This window comes from Tachypleus tridentatus, chromosome 9, assembly GCF_004210375.1.
Source record: "Tachypleus tridentatus isolate NWPU-2018 chromosome 9, ASM421037v1, whole genome shotgun sequence".
Classification (NCBI taxonomy): domain Eukaryota; kingdom Metazoa; phylum Arthropoda; class Merostomata; order Xiphosura; family Limulidae; genus Tachypleus; species Tachypleus tridentatus.
The window spans coordinates 31,115,346-31,136,454 of record NC_134833.1 but is presented as its reverse complement, the minus strand read 5'-3'; the positions used below and the strand labels follow the sequence as shown (position 1 = coordinate 31,136,454).

Here is a 21,109-nt window from a genome sequence, read left to right as displayed (position 1 = left end):
CATAATTTGACTACTAGTATCCATTCTATTTAATTTGTAAAATGAATATAAGCTGATGATTACATGCTATTGTGAATAGTTGAATGATCAGAAAAAGGATTTTTTATATTTTTTGTTATTGGAAGAATCTCCCACTCTTACCCTTACTTTAATCTCAACAACTCTAGGTTATAAACCTATATTTATTGCATGACACTTAAGCTGTTTTTCTTATATTACTGATAAAGCTCACTTCATTTGTATTTTGACAATTTAGTTAAAAGTTTATTGCTAAAAGATGTATCAGGTTATTTTAAATTAAAGTTAATAAGTTATACAACTTAATTTGAATTAATCATTTTAAAATGTACCATTTGATAACTTGATTCACTTGAAGCTCTCTTTTGCTGTAATTTTCTTATGAATAATAAAACCTCTCTTCTAGTTGAATAATTTAAGTAGAGATGTATATTTGTATGCTCAAAACTCAGGATGGTGATGGTTGTACATAGACTAAGTTTAACTGCAAAGTGAATTGTTGATATAATAATATTCATAATTAGAAAATATGTGAATATTAAGTTAAATTATGAGAATATCGATACAGTGTATTGTTTCCACCCAGGAAAAGGTAATCAGTTTGCTAAAGCTACATTGGTTAGATATTTCTGTAACTGTATTTCTCTGACCTAACATCAGACTAAGCAATGAGTTCATGAAATGGCCCATCTTTACAAAACGTTTTCAGTAATTTTATATGCTTTGTAATAAAGAATATTTTGTAGTTCACCTTTATTTGAGACTTTGTACCTTGCGTACCAAAGTGTTAGTTTAAGAACTATGTGACAAAGAGGATTAATACATGTAGTAAGTGCTTGTAATTATCAAATATATGTAAAACTGTGTCTGAAAATAAGAATGCATTCCTATTCACTAAGGTACTCAGTGTAGTGATGTATTTAACACAAACTGGTATTGTTCTGGGGTTGAACTCATGAAAACATTTAGTTGTGTCTACAGTTTATAAAGCTGTTTTTGTGAAACATTAATTCTTCAAAAAGTGACTGAAATATGTCTAACATGTATCCATTTTATGATGATCTTATATTTAGAGTGTTATGAGCCATCCTTTAAGAGTTGGTTCATAACTTGTTGTGTTATCTTGACAATTTCACCCTTTCTTAATAATTCAGGAAATTTTGTAAAACCAATCCCATTTCAACAAATGCTTTACATAAAAGTAAATCTATGTTAATGTTACACTAGTATACTTAAGAAAAGTGTGTAAGAAATAGTGTGATTATAGTACTTGCATTACCTTATTTCTGATGTAGGCATATAAAACTTTTGAAATTCATCAGATAAAGCTGTCTTGTGATAACTGGAAAAGTCCCTTTGATAACTTAAAGCTTTTAAATCACATAATTATTCACATATGTACAAACCAGTTTGTATGACAAACTTTGCTAAAGATATTAAGTAAGAAAATTACTAAAAGTCTTTTACTGAAAAAAAAAAATAGATGTTTCTTTCAGTGTGTTTACTTTCATACTGCCACATCACATTTTATGTATCATGTCCTCACAGAATAAAATCACTTGTAATGTTTTTCAAATTTAGTTTGATATTTTCTGACATTATTTTGTGGTGAGGAATTATGTTGGGTTAACCAAAAGATTTCACAAGAACCTTTTACCTAATAAACCATTTCTGTATATCATTTTTCTTGTGTAAATAAACATAGCTGTAGCTAATTTTAATTTTATTGTATCAGGTAAGTTATTCTTTCTTCTGTTAGATATTTCTCATATATATGTTTAATAGGCCTTACTTTCTATATAACACTTGTGATTCAAAGTTTTGTGTTTTTTTTTCTAATTTTGGATATTTATTTATTATTTATAGGTAAATTGCTACATTGCTTTAGGTACTTATTACAGGTGTAGGCTTCAGGCAGTTTTTTCAGATTAAATGTTGACTCATTGTAAGCAAGCAAAAAGGCTCTGAATGGATGAACATAAATGTTTTCATTTATATGTATTTGCATTTAATGGTGAACAGCTTTAACTTGGAAGAATAATATTAAACATTTATAATCATTTATCTATCTTGGGAAGGATGATGAATGTGCTGTCCTTATCATGTTAGTAAGTAAGAATCTCCTGACTTGAAGAGTCAGTGATATGTTACTTTAAATCAACTTATACATTCCCAGTGTTAAATACACCACTTCTGCTGTTATTCAAAGTAAGAAAGAGAAGTGGATATACAAATTTTAACATCTCTGTTTTTGTATTTTTGATGATTTATCATTTTGAATGTGTAATTTTGATGTTTTAGATTCAGAAGACAAAGTAATAAAAACTGTTTAATCAGCCAAATGTACTTATTTTTCTGTCATTTCAGAGGTTGTTAAATAACTCTGTAGATATTGGTAGATTATTCAAGAAATATAAATTATTTATTAAGTCCTGAAATAAAACTCTACAGTGGGGCTTCAGGTTACTATGATACATGTAAAATATATGCAATAAATGCATGTTCACTAAACATGTACAAAGGTATTTTCAAGTGTAAACTATGTTTATATGACTGTTGTATCACAAACACAATTTCTTTATACCTCCCAAAGATAAAATTTCATTATTTACTACATACCTGGATAACCAATTGCTAAGTAAAACATACTGACTGTGGCATTTAGGCTCATCTAATGGTACAGTGAAGCCTGTTAAACAATGTGTATGGAAAACATATTTTCTCAAAATTATTTTTGATATCTGAAATATATAATACATCAGGACTGACTTAATGTTATGATATTGCTTCTGTAATGAAGTCCACTAAGCTAATATAATAGTAAATAACAGTTTATGAGCATAATGGAGGACAGGCAAATTCTGTACAAATAGGTAGTGTGTACTGTACATAAAGTAAGTTTTAATATGTTTATGAATAATTGTTGGTCAACTTACTGTTGTCATAGGATTTTTCCTCTTACTTTTTACACTATGAGTGATTTCATTTGGCAAATAAAATAATATAGTGATTATCAGTTACAGCACTTTAAGTAAATGGTAACTGTTGAACAGACTTAAGGTTCATCATTTCAAACTGAATACATAAAACCATAATTGTTTTGTGTTTGTTTGTTTTTCACAGTTATTTTATTCATTTGTGTTTTATTCTTTACATGTGTGAAACACCTCAATAAATAGGTGACAGAAACAAATGTATGGAAGAGAAGGGAAAATATATCTTGAAGCAACAAACCAGTGGGTTTTTTTCATTGGGTTATTGTCCATTTGTAGATAGAATATCAGACTGAATATGCATAACTTTAACTTTGTGTGTACTGATGTGTGCATAAATATGTATTTTAATTGGAACGTGACAGAATAACTTCAAGAGTAATGTTAACTGTGCTGCATACACCAGTTAAAATCTTATTATAGAGTTGAACTATAGAACTGACACATAGCTTTAACATTTTAAAATGAGTCTCTCTGCCCTAAATATACCTGTACTTGATTTAATAAGCCTCTATTGCAACGTGCTAGTTTATGGCTTTACAGCAAACTCTTTCAGTTATTATTAACAAAAACTTAGATCTAAAACAGATGGACCATACACTTGCACTGTAATTTTTAAAAGGATGATATATTGATGTGTGTGTGGTGCAAACTTCTGAACTATTTCAGTGCAGAGTATTTATTATTACTTGTGAAAATTTGTAAAAATTTACCATGGTAGTATAAAATAAAGCATTTAGTCAATCATTCAATTATAGGAGTGAAAGACTGGCAGAGAATCTAGATATCCTGCTTCTCTAAGTTAAGGTGTTTGTTATATCAGTAGGCTATGCATTGCAATCTGTAGATAAATTGACCTCAGAAGCTAATCACAAGAATATTGTGCTATCAAATATCACCCTGGTTTTATATCTCAGAGAAGAGTTACTAATCAAGTTTCTGCACATGCTCGTAGATATAAACAATGAAAAAATGTTGTGGCATACCAGATTTTTTTCTTAATAACATTTCTTAACTGTAGAGTGTAAGTGCATTTGTACTGCTACTCTTTACTAATATTTGCAGAGAGACTATGTACTAAGCAAATTGTCTATCTAAACAGGTTACTTTTGTTTTATGGTGCATATGAGCCAAAAAGTTTATTATTTGAAGCTGTTGCATATTTCTCTGTTTGCACAGTCTGTAGAAATAAATTTATTTTCAATGTACTTCCTTATAAAGATTTTGTTAGGCCTAGAGAATAGGCAGTTTTACCTTGAATACAAATGAAATGGGAGTAATACTGGACTTTGTCCAGTTTTTGAGTTACAAGCTGTAATTTAAGAATATTAGTTGGGATTCAATGTTGGCTGCATTTTCAGAGAGCAAAGAGAAGCAGGATCTTTTCTTTGCACATTAAGAGACATTGTCAGATAAGCATTAGTTTTTTGTTTTTTTTATACATGATTTGATATATGCAATACCAGAAAAATGGTAATTAGTAATTGTTTATAGTGGAATGTGTTGTTACTGAATGTACTATTATTTTGTGTAATTTAGATGTAAATTAAATGTACAGGTTAAACCAGAAATCAGATATGGCAAGAAGAACTAGGTTTGTCAAGGCCAAATCCCAGGAAAAAATTGGTGTCATTAGTAATGTAAGTTGGAAAACAGAAATACATAATTTCTGTCCATCCCAAGAAATAAAACAAAAATATAGGTTCATTGGTTTTATGTAGTTCTAATAAAAATGTTTTCACATATTAATATTGAAGAATTTTTAGAATCTCATTTTTCCTTAACTTTACATAGTTATTTGAGCCTGCTTTTTTCCAGAGCTATAATTACAAATGTTATTGGTTTTACCATATGCCATCAAGGCGACCATACTATTCAAGGCAATGGATTCCAAATAGAAATTTAAATGACATTTGTATCCCTCAAACCTGAAACAATTTTAAGCATGTATAAAATAACATTTAATTCTATGCTAAAGTGGGAAGAAACGTTTGTTTACAGTTCTTAGAACTAAAGTGATTCAGCAAGGTGTGAATTTGACAGTGGTGAGTGAACCTTTAAAAATGTTAAAAGGTAGTACCTTTCTCCCTTGTTAGGAAAAATATGTGGGTAAGCCTTCCCTTCAAACCATTTGGCTAGCATATGTGTGCATATCTTTTCAATTTTTCATAAATAATCGAAATCAGACTTTTATTTATAATGATAGTCGCTACTTTTAAAAGAAATTTCATGGCATTCCTGTAAAGTATGTAAAAATACTGATTATCTTTTTAACTTCTACGTTTCATAGTGCTTTCTGTTATCAGTTAAAGCTGAAGTAGATATTTAGATATAATTTAGTATGTTTCAGGAAACTCAACCAATTTCCTTGATGTACAGGATGGGTTTGATTATTGTATATACACACAGACATGTATATATTTTGCAGAATGTGTCGTATTTTCAGTTCCATAGTTCATCCACAACTCGCATTAATGCTGCTGTCTTCTATGTTAATTATTTCAATCAGGTAAAAACGTCTAGTGCTGTATGGATGTTTCCTGTAAGGATGTGTATGTTTTAGTATTAAATGACTCGGGGTTTGAACTTCCGAGTTTAAAGCTTCACGTGCAGAACCGGTTTGAATCAAAACGACACAAGCTCATCAGGTCAGCTCAGGGCTTCGAGTCTTCAGTTCCTTCGTTGAAAAGCACGCTATTGATAAGCCTGCGATTTTACAACATGGTAACCCTAATTTGCACTCGTCTCAGGCTGTACAGGTTTAGTACCGTAATTACATCCTGTCACGCAGAAAAAACTGAATATAAAGATTAACCAGACTTGATGTTCAGTATTAAGAAAAAAAAAAAGTTTGATATGATAATTTGTATTTAACTTCCTACTCATAGAACACTTAGTTTGTTCAGCATTTATTTCTTTGCTTTTAGTTTAACCGTAAGAGTTAACGTGATAATGTACCATTAACTACGCATTCACATGATAATTGAGATCTGATGTATTTATTGTGTCTGTATAGTTTAATCTAAGGTGCATATTCGCGAACAAGATATAGTGCGGTTGTTCTGAGAACAAGGAATCTTCAACACATCCTCATTCGAATTAGTTTCGTTACTATTAAAGTGTTTGTATGTACACCGTAGTGTTTATTATATCTGACGGATAAGTGTTATCTTAAATCAATTATTTGAAAGTGCGAAAACATCAAATAATTTCCACATCGTTGTTAATATTGTTGCTGTGTTTATCCGTGTTTCGTTTCTTATTAGTGAAGTGTATTTACTTCAACTTTGTTGTACTTTGTAAATTTAATAAACGTGTAAGATGTTCTCTTATTACCAAGAGCCGTTTACTTGTAACATGTACCACGTAGTACCCTGTATTATCTGTGTATTAAATCTAGGAAATTTTTATTTATAGGATGTCAGACGTTCCGCAGTTGCTTAGATGATAGCGTTCTGTGTGGTCGATGAACGTCTATATATATCGGTAGGGGGGGGGGCTACAAGCTTTCACTGTAATTTTAAATATCCCTCGTTTTAGGTACTTGTTTAATTCAACCATGAAAACATATGGGAAAGACCGATGTTCCTAAATTTTCACAGGACAGATGTTGTACGTGTTTTCCTTTTTTCGACACCCCAATCACTGTTTATTATTACAGTGTACGCCACCTGGTTCTGGTTCAAGCTCGCACTAAATATCAAAGTGGGTGCTCGTGTTCTAGTTCGATGCTTTGAGGTTGAGCGGTATTAAGTTGAACGTCCCAGACGCGACTGTGGTCTTCCTAACTTTGCAATTTCATCGTTGAAAGATATTGTGGCGTCCAGCGTTGCATATCATAACAGGGTGAATAAAAACGTGTAAAGCGAGGAAATTAATTATTAGTGCAAAAATTCTAGAATAAATACAAATAATAGGACAATTTTAAATACGAGAAACAGATAATTGCACAAAATCGACTCGACATTTTTCACAAAGTAAGATTATCATTTGTATACGAGATCATTATCTGATTTATAATTATAGAAAACAGAATAAATAAATGTTGCTTCTGTTTAGAATAAAAAATATACATATAAACCATTTTATAAATTACAATTGTAAAACTAACTTGCAGTTCAAACTAGGCTTTAGTTTTGAACTTGCAAGCGATGCTGTGAGCGATTATAAACTTACTGATTGTATATAGAAATTTTGTTACTTGTTTATTTACAAAGTAGCTTGCGGGTCCATAATTTCGTTGATATAGGAACTTTAATAACAAACGTGTGAAGCCATGAAAATGTGAATCAGAAATACTATTAGTATATTAATTATTGGCGAGATTCTCCGTGAATTTCACATAAGTAGGTGATTACACTCAGAGGTGTTGGTTTGTTCTTTATACTGACTGTTGATACGGACAAAAACAAACGTAATATTATTCAATATGATGTAACGTGGGTCCCAACGGTGGGGAATAATAATTTGAGAGTTATATTTAAATTTTAATATCAGCAACATATTCTAGACTTGTTTGATAATATAGTAGTTAGAAGAAGAAAAAGTTATATACTTCAAAGCCTATTTCTCAGTACACTATAGTCTAATCGAAAAGTGGGCCTTTTTTTAGAGTATGGAGTTTAGACAGGTGAACTGTATACGAGTTCATACGATGTCATTTATTCGTTACTAAAATAATCCCAGTTTTACGAGACTTTTCACATTGTGCTCTAACCTCATTGGTATACAAACAAAACGATAAATGTGACACGGTGCCACTTTTGCGATAATACAAGTTGTTGTTGCTCGTTTATTTCGTATATCGAGTTTTCTGGCTTTGGGGCATATCAGAACTTCTAAACTTTGTAAGATTCAAGTAGAAACTAGTAGCATGATTAAAGTGACCGAAGAAACTTTGTAATAACAATAGAGGTCTATAGTGTGTTGTAAGAGATAAGCTATTTATTTTTTGTTTTATTTTCAAATTCACAGCGTTCGTAAATTAACATGTAGGATTATACACGCACATTCCTCTAGGTTAAAATATTTGCAAGCTTACGACACTCTTATCGGAGCCTTCATCGGGCAACAGTGTTGTGTTGTGTGTAAAGTGTTGCCCGACGAAGGCTCCGGGAAGATGGTTGAAAGCTTGCAAATAGAAATATTTTACGTAGAGAAAATATCCGAGTATAATTCTACCGCTTAGTCATTTATTGTAACCGAGTTGTTCACAATAATACTGAATTATGCGGGTTCACAATATTACACGTGATTGGCTGGATTTAGTAACATTAGAGCAGAGACTCTTACCACTAATTAAATACCTTAACAGTAAATTAACAGTAAAGCATAACAAGACTAGTAAATAAGTGACCGGCTAATTATTAACAGAGCAGAGATACAGGGCTTACTAGTGTGTTGAACGGTTCGTAGTAAAAATTCTTAATGTTTTCGGACTTCACGCTAAACATATTCCACAATATAATTACACCATGAAACACAAATTTTGTTCCTGGATAGTATGTGTTATTTCTTAGTTGCTTATGTTATAAAAGTACAGAAAATGGCCATTATTCCCTTCAAACTTTGCTTATGTGACCTGGTTAATGAAATTTAGAAATTAACCTATTTTCTATGTAAAAACGGGGTAATTTGCACATTTTCATTTACATAAGGTCTGAATAAAACAACATATGAACCAAGGTTTACATATATTTATACTAAAGTTGTACAAAAATGTTTAGAAGTGAGTAGTTTTTGGGATTTGCGACTGTAATGTAAATCACATTCACGTATCAGCCCCCAAATATAGTATCGTATTGTGTTTTCGTTATACGCTCCCAGGTCATAAAAGCAAATTTTGAAGAGAAAAGTAGGTCTTTTCCATTTACTTTTAGGCATAAGCAATGGGGAAATAACATTTTCTGCCCAGAAACAAGAAAAAGTAAACATTTTGTTATATAGTGTTACTGGTTCACTATTTTTCTTTCTGTTAAGAGAATATACTCAACTTTACGTGTGATGAAATACACTTTTAAGGGGCAAATTTTCCAGCACATTCTATTATACATGCAATGAAGGTACATTGCATATTTAGCACCTCTCTCTCTCTCTCTCTGTATGGTCGTGACTTTATTCAGGTTGAGGTATTTAAATAGCATCTCAATATTTTATATATATATATATATATATATATATATATACGTTACAAAGATGGACAGATTCACTTTCGCACTTGAAACTTAGAGTTTACTGACGCCAGCCAACGTCTTGTGGCAGGTGATGCATTGAGGTCGTATGATCCGTGACGACTCCTCAGGAAGACCTGAGCATGTTCCTCCTTACCTGAGTAGTGCTTGTCAGACCGAAAGTGTTTCCATTGTGTGACGCCCTGATCATTTGTCATGCTGGTGACATAAAGATCAAAACATCTCCGTGTCGAAACCTGTCTTAATCATATTTTCGTGATGTACAAGAACGTACACTGTAATACAAATGGGACGTTTACGTACTTATTGTCAAAATAAATTTTTGTAGCACTAAAAACGACTATAATTATCTGCATACCCTAGATTTGTCCTGTTTCTCCTTTCATGGGCCGGGCGTACCCTAGGTGTTACCATGCTCATACTGTGAATCCATTAATTCACCATTAGTGTCCTGTTGTCAGATAAACGAACTACGTACTTTGGACTCTAGGTGCACCTATAGGGTGATATTTTGATTCGATCAAACAAGAGTCAAATATATGCTTTCAATTAGCTGTACTACCTTCTGTTTATAAAAAGGGATAGCTGGTACAGGTGTTGACTAGCTGTACTACCTTCTGTTTATAAAAAGGGATAGCTGGTACAGGTGTTGACTACCTGTACTACCTTCTGTTTATAAAAAGGGATAGCTGGTACAGGTGATGACTAGCTGTACTACCTTCTGTTTATAAAAAGGGATAGCTGGTACAGGTGTTGACTACCTGTACTACCTTCTGTTTATAAAAAGGGATAGCTGGTACAGGTGTTGACTACCTGTACTACCTTCTGTTTATAAAAAGGGATAGCTGGTACAGGTGTTGACTAGCTGTACTACCTTCTGTTTATAAAAAGGGATAGCTGGTACAGGTGTTGACTACCTGTACTACCTTCTGTTTATAAAAAGGGATAGCTGGTACAGGTGTTGACTAGCTGTACTGCCTTCTGTTTATAAAAAGGGATAGCTGGTACAGGTGTTGACTAGCTGTACCGCCTTCTGTTTATAAAAAGGGATAGCTGGTACAGGTGTTGACTAGCTGTACTGCCTTCTGTTTATAAAAAGGGATAGCTGGTACAGGTGTTGACTACCTGTACTACCTTCTGTTTATAAAAAGGGATAGCTGGTACAGGTGTTGACTACCTGTAATACCTTCTGTTTATAATAAGGGGCGGCTTATACAGGTAGTCTCTGCGTGAAATATTGAAGTAAACAGGTCTTTGTTAAACCTACTTATACAGATATACATTCATATAGACTTAAAACGCGTAGTAAAAAGTTAGGCAATGAGTTGAAGTAATTGTGTTTGTAGTATAATTATATAATGTTAAATGGTAGAATAATCTTTCAGAAGGTCATCACTTCGTAGAACCAAGTGATGATAATTAATTTCTGATTGACTCTTTCATCATTAACGTTACAGCTCATTCATAAATGGCGTGTTGTTTTTTGTATAAAGCTTGAAGATAATTTCAGTGCGAAAGGTTTTATATTGGATACCTATGAGGAAGATTGGTATAGCAGTGCCTATGATTTGTCGTAACTTCAAGGATAATAAAAGATATACACTACAGCTCTTCTTAGTTCACGATTAGTGTCCCGGTGTCATATAAAATTGCTTTATATTCGTGATGAAAAGGTAGACAAATATGTTGGATTGTTACGTTTATAGTATCATCACATAACGTTGAATGTACAAGATAATCAGGTCTTCCTGATACAGCCCTTGTAACGTTAGATAGTAAATATGGACAGTTAGGAATTTCGTTAATATAAAGAATATAAGATTGGTCTTACTATCCTTTAAAAAAACTCAGACTGGAATTGTTTTACAGCGACCCCAGACGACGGTACAATGCCACTCTCGTTAGACTTATTGCTGGAGATTTATTTAGAGCTTTTCCATAGAGGGACGTTTATATGTGAGTTTGTTTGTTTTTTGTAACGATATATGTCCACAGGACGAATTATTTTGAAGGGCAGAAAATGCCTTGAGCGCAGAAAAACTCTCACGGTAGAGTTTTTAACACAGCAGGTGTCTCGCAAAGTACACCCTTAGCCAATATCTTAACTAACCTCATTGTTCACAGAGTAAAAGTTGCAATTCGAAATAGACCGACCCAGAAGATCACCAAAACGCTGAAGTTGGACTTATCTCTTGGTAGCGTTAATAGCGTAATGAAGTCGGTAAAGGCTTGAAATAAAGTCAAATGTTCGAACCTATCAGCCAATTTCATGAGAATGTAGATTCAGGGCAGTCACGTTGGACGACTCGACTGTCATCTAGTTTTCACTTTGCAACTCCAGGGGCCTTGTTCGTTTTAGCTCTGATTAACTGTGATTTTAGAAGCCATTGTATACGCACACTGAAATGTCCGTTGAAAGTTTCTCAAGAGGTAAAGTCTGTAACATTGGCTTCATAATCATTTTGAAAAAAAAAAAAACTCGTTAGATTGAATATTGTGTGTCGGACAGTGTTGTATGATTATGGCCATCGTGCTTAACGTTACCAACGAAAGAGTTTGCAAAATCGTTATTATTATGTTAATGGTTAAGATACAGTATATTTCTATAGAGGTAACTGTGCAACATTGTATAGTCATCTGTGGACAGTGTAGTACGGTCCTTTCCTCTGTGCTATTTCTTATATATTGTCTTAATTTATACTGCAACCATATTGGGCCCGGCATGGTCAGGTGGGTTAAGGCGTCCGACTCGTAATCTGAGGGTTGCGGGTTCGAATCTCGGTCGCGCCAAACATAAGGGCGTTATAATATGACGGTCAATCCCACTATTCGTTGGTAAAAGAGTAGCTCAATAGTTGGCGGTAGGTGGTGATGACTAGCTGTCTTCACTCTAGTTTTGTACTGCAACATTAGGGACGGCTATCGCAGATAGCCCTCGTGTAGCTTTGCACGAAATTCAAAAAGAAACAAACTGCAGCCATATTGAAAACAACTATGATACAAGTGTGACACGAGTTGCTTCATTCGAAAGTGACATTATGCAAACAAAATAATCATGTTCCATGTTGATGTTAAACGCCACAATCACTCTGAAAATATAACTTATTTATTTGAGTACTTTCCTTTAACAGTTTTTGTAATACTCGTTTAGGATCTGTCTATATTTTTAACATTACGTTCTCACGCTTATTGTTATGCTAGAATTGATGTTTTTATTAACGTTCTAGTGTGATTAAATCAGTGGTTCTAGAGGTGTGGACATCGAAAGCCAAAAACATTTTTACGTTTAAAGATGTTTTTATTTATTAATTCTTAACTTTTATATGTTTTTCTCAAATGAAAAATCATGTTAATGTTCCAAAACGGCAAGTCTGAGGACTTGTAACACTGAAAACCGGGTTTCGATACCCGTGGTGGGCACATCGCAGATAGCGTTGTGCTTATCTGCATAGAAACGTACAAACAAAACCGAAGGTCATACTGATAATTCGGTTTAAATAAACATTTACCAAACCGAGAAAAATAAAATTTTCATTTCAGACAATTCCTTCATCGCACCTTTGCGTACTTATATTTAATGAAAACATGTTAAGCACCTTCTGTCACGTTCTGTTACTGTTGTTGTTTTAGTGCAAGAAACTACACTAATGGAATGGAATGGAACCCAGGAATTTAAGTTGTTAAATCCGTAAACTTACCGACGGATCCAGTGTTACGAACGCTGGTACATATCCCATCACATTTCAGTAACATCACGTGATGTACGAAGCGAGCTATCCGCTGACATGCGCACATACGTACTGTGAATGAACACTAGTTTTATTGTATGAAACCATGCTACTCTCAGTAGTATGTGTACATTTCTAACGACGTGTATCTAATGGATAATATTATAATAACATTATTACCTATGGGCCAACGTTCCAGAGTCTAAAGTCTCCAATCTCTCTCTCAGTAGGGAGTGGTTGAGGGGTAGTGTAAAGTACAAGTGCGAATTGTCTTAAGGCTAAGGGTGGTAGGGTGAACAGGGAGTTTGTAGTAACTATTATTGTTTCTTTTTTAACCCCTTCCCCTCCAAGGGAGTGTTTTCGAACTCGAACACTTGTATTCGCGATTCCAAAGAATAGGGAGTTCTCAACTTTTCAATGCAAGTTTTGTTATTGAGAAGATATGTGAGTGAACTCCGTAGTGCCCTTATAGAAGGAACTTTGTGTAAGACACTTTGCAGATGCTAATTGTAGAGATTTTCCAGGGCACACTTGGTTCCTGGAAAGTCATAATTAATAGTACATATGGTAATATATTAAACAAGCGTTTCCTTTATCCGTTTTTAAAAGTTTAGGTATTACTGAAAGCAGCTAGTGACTAGCAAGTTTAAAGTTACAAGAGTATTACGTGGATAATCACGTGCTTACCGTATGTGTAAAGATTGCATATCTGAATGGATATTGTCTCTAAGCGCGTGAAATATCACTTTTTCACGGAAGCTAACGATCTCTTGAATGATACGTGTAAACGTACACTAATCAATCATAGTGTTTACAGTTTTGCGGGGTTTACATAAAACTTCGTTAGAATTGAATGTTTCAAATACTTCTGTGATGCTTCTAGAAAACTATCTTTAGAGTCAAATATTTTATAACGTAAAGAAAGTGAATCTTGTGCTGTTCACCATCAATACCGGTTTATATTGTTCTTCCCCACAGGTCCGGCTTGGCCAGGTGGGTAGGGCGCTCGACTCGTAAGCTGAGAGTCATGGGTTCGAATCCCTTTCGCACCAAACATGCTGGTCATCTTCCAGCCGTGGGTGCATTATAATGTGACGGTCAATCCCACTATTCATTCGTTAAAGAGTAGCCCAACAGTTGACGGTGGGTGGTGATGACTAACTGCCTTCCCTCTGGCCTTACATTGCCAAATTACGGACAGCTAGCGCAGATAGCCGTCTTGTATCTTTGCGCGAAATTCAAAAACAAACAACAACAAACTTCTCTACCGGGATTTGCTTTCTTGTTGATTCTACCACAGTGTTTGATGATAGCTGTTCAGTTACGTATACATTATATTTAGTTGTATTTGTATTATCTCAAGCCATTGGTCGCCATGATGAAAAATATCATTCAGCCTGTTGAAGATATCTTCAGCAGCGCCGACTCGTGTCAGTTTATTTGATGGCGTCTGTTGTCACCATGTTTATTAAACTCGCTGTACTTTCGATAACATATCAGTGAACTTGTTAGTTTTACGAAGTGTAAAACACTTTCTCACGTTTACATAGCATTCTGTAAAGGTATTTGTGTGAGGATTTAAAAGAAAAATGAAATCGAACGACGTTATGGTGTTGTTGTTTTTTTTTGTCTGCGCACTTTGTTCAAGCAAACTTAATATAAAATAATTACGTTATATAAGTGTAATATGTAATAATTTTCACGTTTCTATACGTGCTCTATGAAAAACTTGTGCCGTAGTTTTTCTATTTGGTGTAGTTGTGCAGTCGGTCCCGGTTAGAGTTATTTGAGAAAATTATCGAAGGTAAGTAGTTTTGTGGAAACTTGGCTTTCAAAAATTACTAAAATTACACCTGTTTGTCGCTTACTCAGGCATGCAACAACTTGCTGAAGCTAACCTTGGACTACTAGCGCCCTCTACAATATAACCTCGGTTTTTTTGTCCGATGCCTTATAAATTCAACCTGGCAATTGATCGGCTAGACACCCAATACCTGGTGGCTATTTTTTATCTCTAGGGGATAGTGCCACTCCCTCTACTACCCCCTTTCCCCTATCCGACCCTTGAAGCAGGCTGGCGCTACCTCAACGTGTTGTAAAAAAAAACAACAAACAAACTTGATCAGATGTGGTGGGGTTTGAGTGGTATGTTTTCTTATTGCTCGCTATAGTTCGGTTCGTAAACTTCAAGATAGTGCTGTGTTCATAGATACTTTATGTACACATCTTAGAGGGATGTCGTATAGCTTGTGGAATAGCTCCTTGTGGCGGACAGGTGATTAGTTTCTGAGATAATTATTTTTAAAAAGAGCTTTAATATATAATCCTACAAGTTTTTGTGAAGTTTATTTTTAAGGTATGTTACAGAATGAACTGCCTTCGAAATTCTCTACGTACAGTTGTGTAAAATACACCTTATACAGATGATCTTTATGACAAATATACGTAATAGTTAAATATCCACACAGAAAGAAAGAGAAACAATTTGTCGGTTTAAGCACGTGTTTAGTGATAATAGGCTTAATTTCTGACAAATACACAACAGATTTATTTTCGAAAATAAAAGATTTATAAAAATATTCTTAGCTACCCATATACATTAATAGGTTCAAAATCCTGTATTTTTACATTTCATGTTGAATCAATATAGTCTTTAACAGTATGAAACTGCTGTATTTTTACATTTCATGTTGGATCAATATGGTCTTGAACAGTATGAAACTGCTGTATTTTTACATTTCATGTTGGATCAATATAGTCTTGAACAGTATGAAACTGCTGTATTTTTACATTTCATGTTGGATCAATATAGCCTTGAACAGTATGAAACTGGTGTCACTCTGAATGCGGTCTTATAGGGGAAGATCAAAAAATTAGGCTACACTTTTTTATTTTTCCTAAATAGTAATATTTATTATGATAATCTATTAACATGAACATTTTATTTTTCTACTTGTAAAACAAGACTTGAGAAAATATAGTGCCAACTACATATCGTTTTCTCTGTGCTGTTTGTTATCTTTAGGTCTCCCGGTGGGTAAACGGTAAGTTTACAATCTTACATCCCTGATATCCATTCCCCATGGTGGATAGACTGCAGATAGCTGATTGTGTAATTTTGCCCTCTTCCCCACCCCCCCCCCAAAAAAAAAATGTGTTACCAGAAAGGGACTCACGTTGCACATCGCATTGGTTGAGAGAATGAAACACTTCTGTATGAATTCATGAATATCTGATGTATGATTAGAGTGATGTACTTTTATCAGCAGGCTCGTTTTTTTATTTATTTTTTCACGTGCTTCGTCATCTCTTGTCGAATTTTAGATCTGATTATCGTTTTGGACTCGGGAGGACAAACCCTTTCGATTCATATATTTGACCACGTCCAAGGTCTAATAAATTATTGTACTCTAACTCTGCTTAGAAATATTTAAATTTGAGGGTAAGTTGGTAAAGCTGCTGCTGAATAACAAAATCGAATCGGGTATACGTGCGCTCCACGGTAAAAAAATATAGTTAATATATATACGGTAAAAAAAGGTCTCATAGATTTAAGTGACTCAAGTCCTGCGTGAAATAATTTCGAGTACTGTGGCTGTATATTACGATTCCCTCTTGTTTGATCCAATGTAACTCCTGTTGCTGTATAGTGTATATACATATCACGTGAGAAGCTCGTGCGTGCTTCGTAATAAAGCTATATCAGCTAAAATTAAACACGTAGAGACTTTTTGTCCAGCAGAAGTGAATTCATTCTGTGTATTTGTTTACCTTGTCATAAATATAGATAGTTAAGAATATTAGCTTCATATGTAGGTCTCAAAACGGCAGTTCGAAAGATACTGAATAGAACGCTTTGAGATCTATAGAAACTGTAGTGTTAGACATCGTGGAGATCAAAGTGGGAAAGAAGAGAAACACCTGAACATATAATCTAAAATTAAAAGTGTGATTGTATCGCCACATACTTCCTGACGCCTACGGTACTCAAGGTGAATTCCGTCTCTACCACGTATCGTACCGTATGACATGGCTACGTAAGTTTGTTTAATTGAGTGCTACAGGGAAAATCCCTACAATATATTGTATTTTTCGTGATAAACCTGTTTAACAGATTCCGAAGGTCAGTTGTGTTTATTATGACTACATAGAATTATCTAACCCAGTGCCAACTGCCACCAGCGCTTATAATTCTACTTTTTTTATATAAAAATTTTCTGGGGATCACGTCCCCCGAACCTCTCGCTAGGAGGAATTTCTTCGTCTTTGTTACCCTCCTACAATTGTTTATAATGCTAAAAACAGAGTTTGATACCCGTGGTGAGGTTAACAGCAAATAAATAGAAGTAACAAGTAAAAACAGTAATATATAAATATATAATACAATATACATACACATACCAATTTACCGTAGACTTATTAAGGATGACAATTTTTACGTTAGAATTTATTTTTCAAGTTTGGGAATAATGAATACTCAAAATTTAATAATAATTCGGTGAGGACAGCTGTCTCTGCTCTTAAGTTTGTGTTTCAATCAGTAGAATGTATTTTAACATGCTGTTATAAAATAAAGGCAATAAAACGTATTTTTTTTCGAAGTAGAATATGCAATGCAGTTTATTTTAGGTTGGCCAATACAGCTTTTTTAATAGTTTAAAACTACGTGCACTGAAAATTATAATTTTATCACTCATAGAAACATTTTTTATAGTAACTTGTTAAAAGAGGTTTAGCATGAAGAATAAATTGAAAACATCTGTTCCGAGGTGACTACACTAGAAACACGCATTTTCGAACCTGAAAACATTTGTCAGTGATAGTACAGTTGCCCCTCGTTTGGGTTTAAGTAACTGAGTAAACTAGAGATCTTAAGGTGATCTCGACTCTCTTTGTTTCAAACTAATTTTGTTTTGTTTTTCTAACACGTCATTCAACAAATTTTATATGCACAGTTTTAATTAGCTTTATAAATGCCAGTTGTTTATAAATTTGTTTATTTATATTAGTAGAAATTTAAGAAGGCTGCGGAATCATCCTCGTGCGATGACGTTGATGAGATGTGATGTCACCATTAGCAGTAAAAAAGCGAGGAAGATTTTAAGGATGAATAAACTTTAGAATGAAGTTATTTAAACAGAACTGTCATTTTACTGTTAATATTTCAAATCTCGCTTTACAATAAAAACTGAAACTAAATCAAATATTGTTTGCAAGGTGAGTTGAAGAATGAATGTAATACAACTGAAAATATACGATTCTCTTACTTAACTCAAGTTAGTCAGATATTATATCTTGGTTGGAAGCGAGGTTTTGAATACCGTAAAGAAAGATGTATTTGAATTACTTTGTAGAATTTGTCTTTCATAAACAGTGATATCTGATATTACAACAATCTGCCCTGTATCAACCAAAACGAGTTTGACCAAGAATAAAGAAAAGAAAACTATGATATTATATTCTTTTTACATTATTTCTTATTAAGCATAACATATACATGCTTGTTTCTCCTCCAGAATTAAAAATAAGTGGTTTGTTTTGTTCTGAACATTATATAAAGACCTCTGGAAAAGGTATGCAGAATTTTATACACAAGCTTTGCTTATTATTGGTTCTAAAACTGAAACTTTTTTTTTTAATTTAAAACTTTTAGTATTTCCCAATCTTTGTTCAGAAAAAAAAAAGTTCTTTCTTCTTACTGGTATGAAAATAAATATTTGCAAAAAAAATTAAAATATAATTCAAATTGCTGTCAAAATAACTAACTTTCCATTATCTGCCTGCCAGTTTCCGATATAAAGCAACATGGCCAAATGGTTAAGGCGCTAGACTCGTAATCTGATGGTATTCTATTATTCGTTGGTAAAAGAGTAGCCCAAGGGTTGGCAATGGGTGGTGATGACTAGCTGCCTTCCCTCTAGTCTTATACTGCTAAATTAGGGATGGGTAGCGCAGATAGCCCTCCTGTAGCTTTGCGCGAAATTGAGAAACAAAACAAACAAAGCAAAAAACGAAGTACACCAACTCTAATAGCGAACGCTGGACTGAGCATTTGCAGCGCGAGCACTAAGCGACAACGGCCAGAAAATATTTTTTACCTCATAAATTTTACAGTATATATTAATCCAAGCGTTAATAGAATAATTTTAGCTTTGGCGGCATGAAACAATGAATTCTGTCTACATATTTTAGGCAATTACCTACTTCTTTTTAGTTTTTACATGTTTTCAACAATAAATGTTGTTACATATCATACTTTGTTTCGGACGAAGCTTCGATTTGTGTTATATGTGTTAAAGTATTATTTCAAATAACCGGAAATTTTGAATTTAGAAAGAAATTTTAGTGTTTGTATCAAATTTATGGTATTTGCCGACAAAATTTATAATACACACAATTGTTTTTAAACACAAATATATTTATATATACAAATAAAAAAAACAATACAATTTATAATAACGGTTGTTACTAATAGTTATTACAAATGAAGATTTATATACAACAGTTTTACAAACTTACAGACATTACTAAATTTTATATTCGGTATAGAACTAACTATTTTATCGACGATCCAGGTATATGACGAGCATATTAATTCTCAGTTGATATTGTTGCATCTTGTTTAAATTAGCTAGCTTGATTGGCCTCACGCCGCTTATTTTTGCCGATGATGATACTTAATGTCCTCGTAGAAATCGTAACGTCCGAAGCAATCACAGTTGTAGCACACTAACTATAGCTGTCCAGTAATAATACTCTTCCTCTTCCGTCCTTTGGCTAGCCGCTTTTTATACGAATCACACTAGTTTGTAGAAACTTCAACAATGTTTTAGCGCGTTTTTTAAAAAATATTGGTGATGATTACTCTCAAGAATCTTCTACAAATTCCGAGAATACGCGGGACTTGCGCAATACACAGCTAACAATATACGTCACCTGCAACTATACAGAAGCAAGCGTACACACTAAAATAAATGTACAGTTGTAAATCTGTCATAATATTTACTTACATCAATGGATGAATGAAAATAGAGCGTTGGTTAATCCTTCATTTATGGCTTGTGTAAATTTGCCTACTACTCCATGCACAAAGACACTCGAATTTTTTTGGCGGAACATTCAAAATGTTGCACTCTTTTTCTCTTTCTACTTATGCCAACAAGAAATTATAAGCCACGTGGTTTTATGTCAGTAAACTGTTTTTTTATTAACGAATCACGAAATAGAAGAATAAAAAAACTATCTTGAATAATCTATTTTCGACAACAAGTTTCGAAAAACAAGATATTTTATTTTTATTATTTTCATTATTTCACTAGAGTACGTCTTTAAATTCATTTGTATTTTCTGTACTAGTATTAGTACCCACGAAAACTAAATATCATAGTTGAATAGTGAGACTTCTTATTCCATGTTAACCTGATAAGTATCGAACTTGACTTTATGGGAAAAGGCCCGGTCTCGTTTCAAAATTTAGACTCAGATTGATGGTTCTTGTAGCGTATAATTGTAAATAAACAATAATTAATGCTATAGAAATAGATGAATTTTATCAGTTAATTTTATTCATTATTTACTACTGAGTAGTGTAATACTTGTATATACGTGTGTGTCTGTTTTTATCCAGCATTTATTTTATTTAAAAATGGCCGTTATGCTAGTGTTTACTGTAATAAATACTGTTAAAACAAGCTTTCTTGTTATTAATAGCTTTCACCACGATTTAATTGGATTATTATTAGTTATTATGAACCCATTAAAAATAATTATGTCATGATGCACTCACTCTCTTACTTTATTTTTTTATCCTCCGTCTTCACGATAAACACAAAAATAGGTTTTTTTACTGGTGTAACCCGTGCACGTCATCTTATGATCGTACGTCTGTGTCTAATTTAGACTATATCTATAAATATGCGTATAAAGACGTCGTTAAAAATTAAGTGTGCCAAACGTCCTGCGTCCGCTGGGTTTATGTGTGTTGTAAAACTGTCATTTGCGACGGAAATGTAGATGAGAAAAGGTTAATATGAAAGGATCCAGAGTGTGGTGACGTCACAAAGTCTGAATGATGACCTTCATGTACATTTATTTTTATGTAGTCGAGGTGACGGTTCTTGTGTTTTATGCCACAGCGATAGGGATCCGAGTTTCGCGGGTTCGGATCCCGGTCGCACCA

General features: G+C 33.5%; 1 protein-coding gene across 1 annotated transcript in view; it reads left to right on the top strand.

Annotated features, from left to right (window-relative positions):
- The window catches only part of LOC143227331 (uncharacterized), a 138,578-nt gene that overhangs the window by 1,405 nt on the left and 116,064 nt on the right, over nucleotides 1-21,109 (top strand). The window lies entirely within an intron of this gene.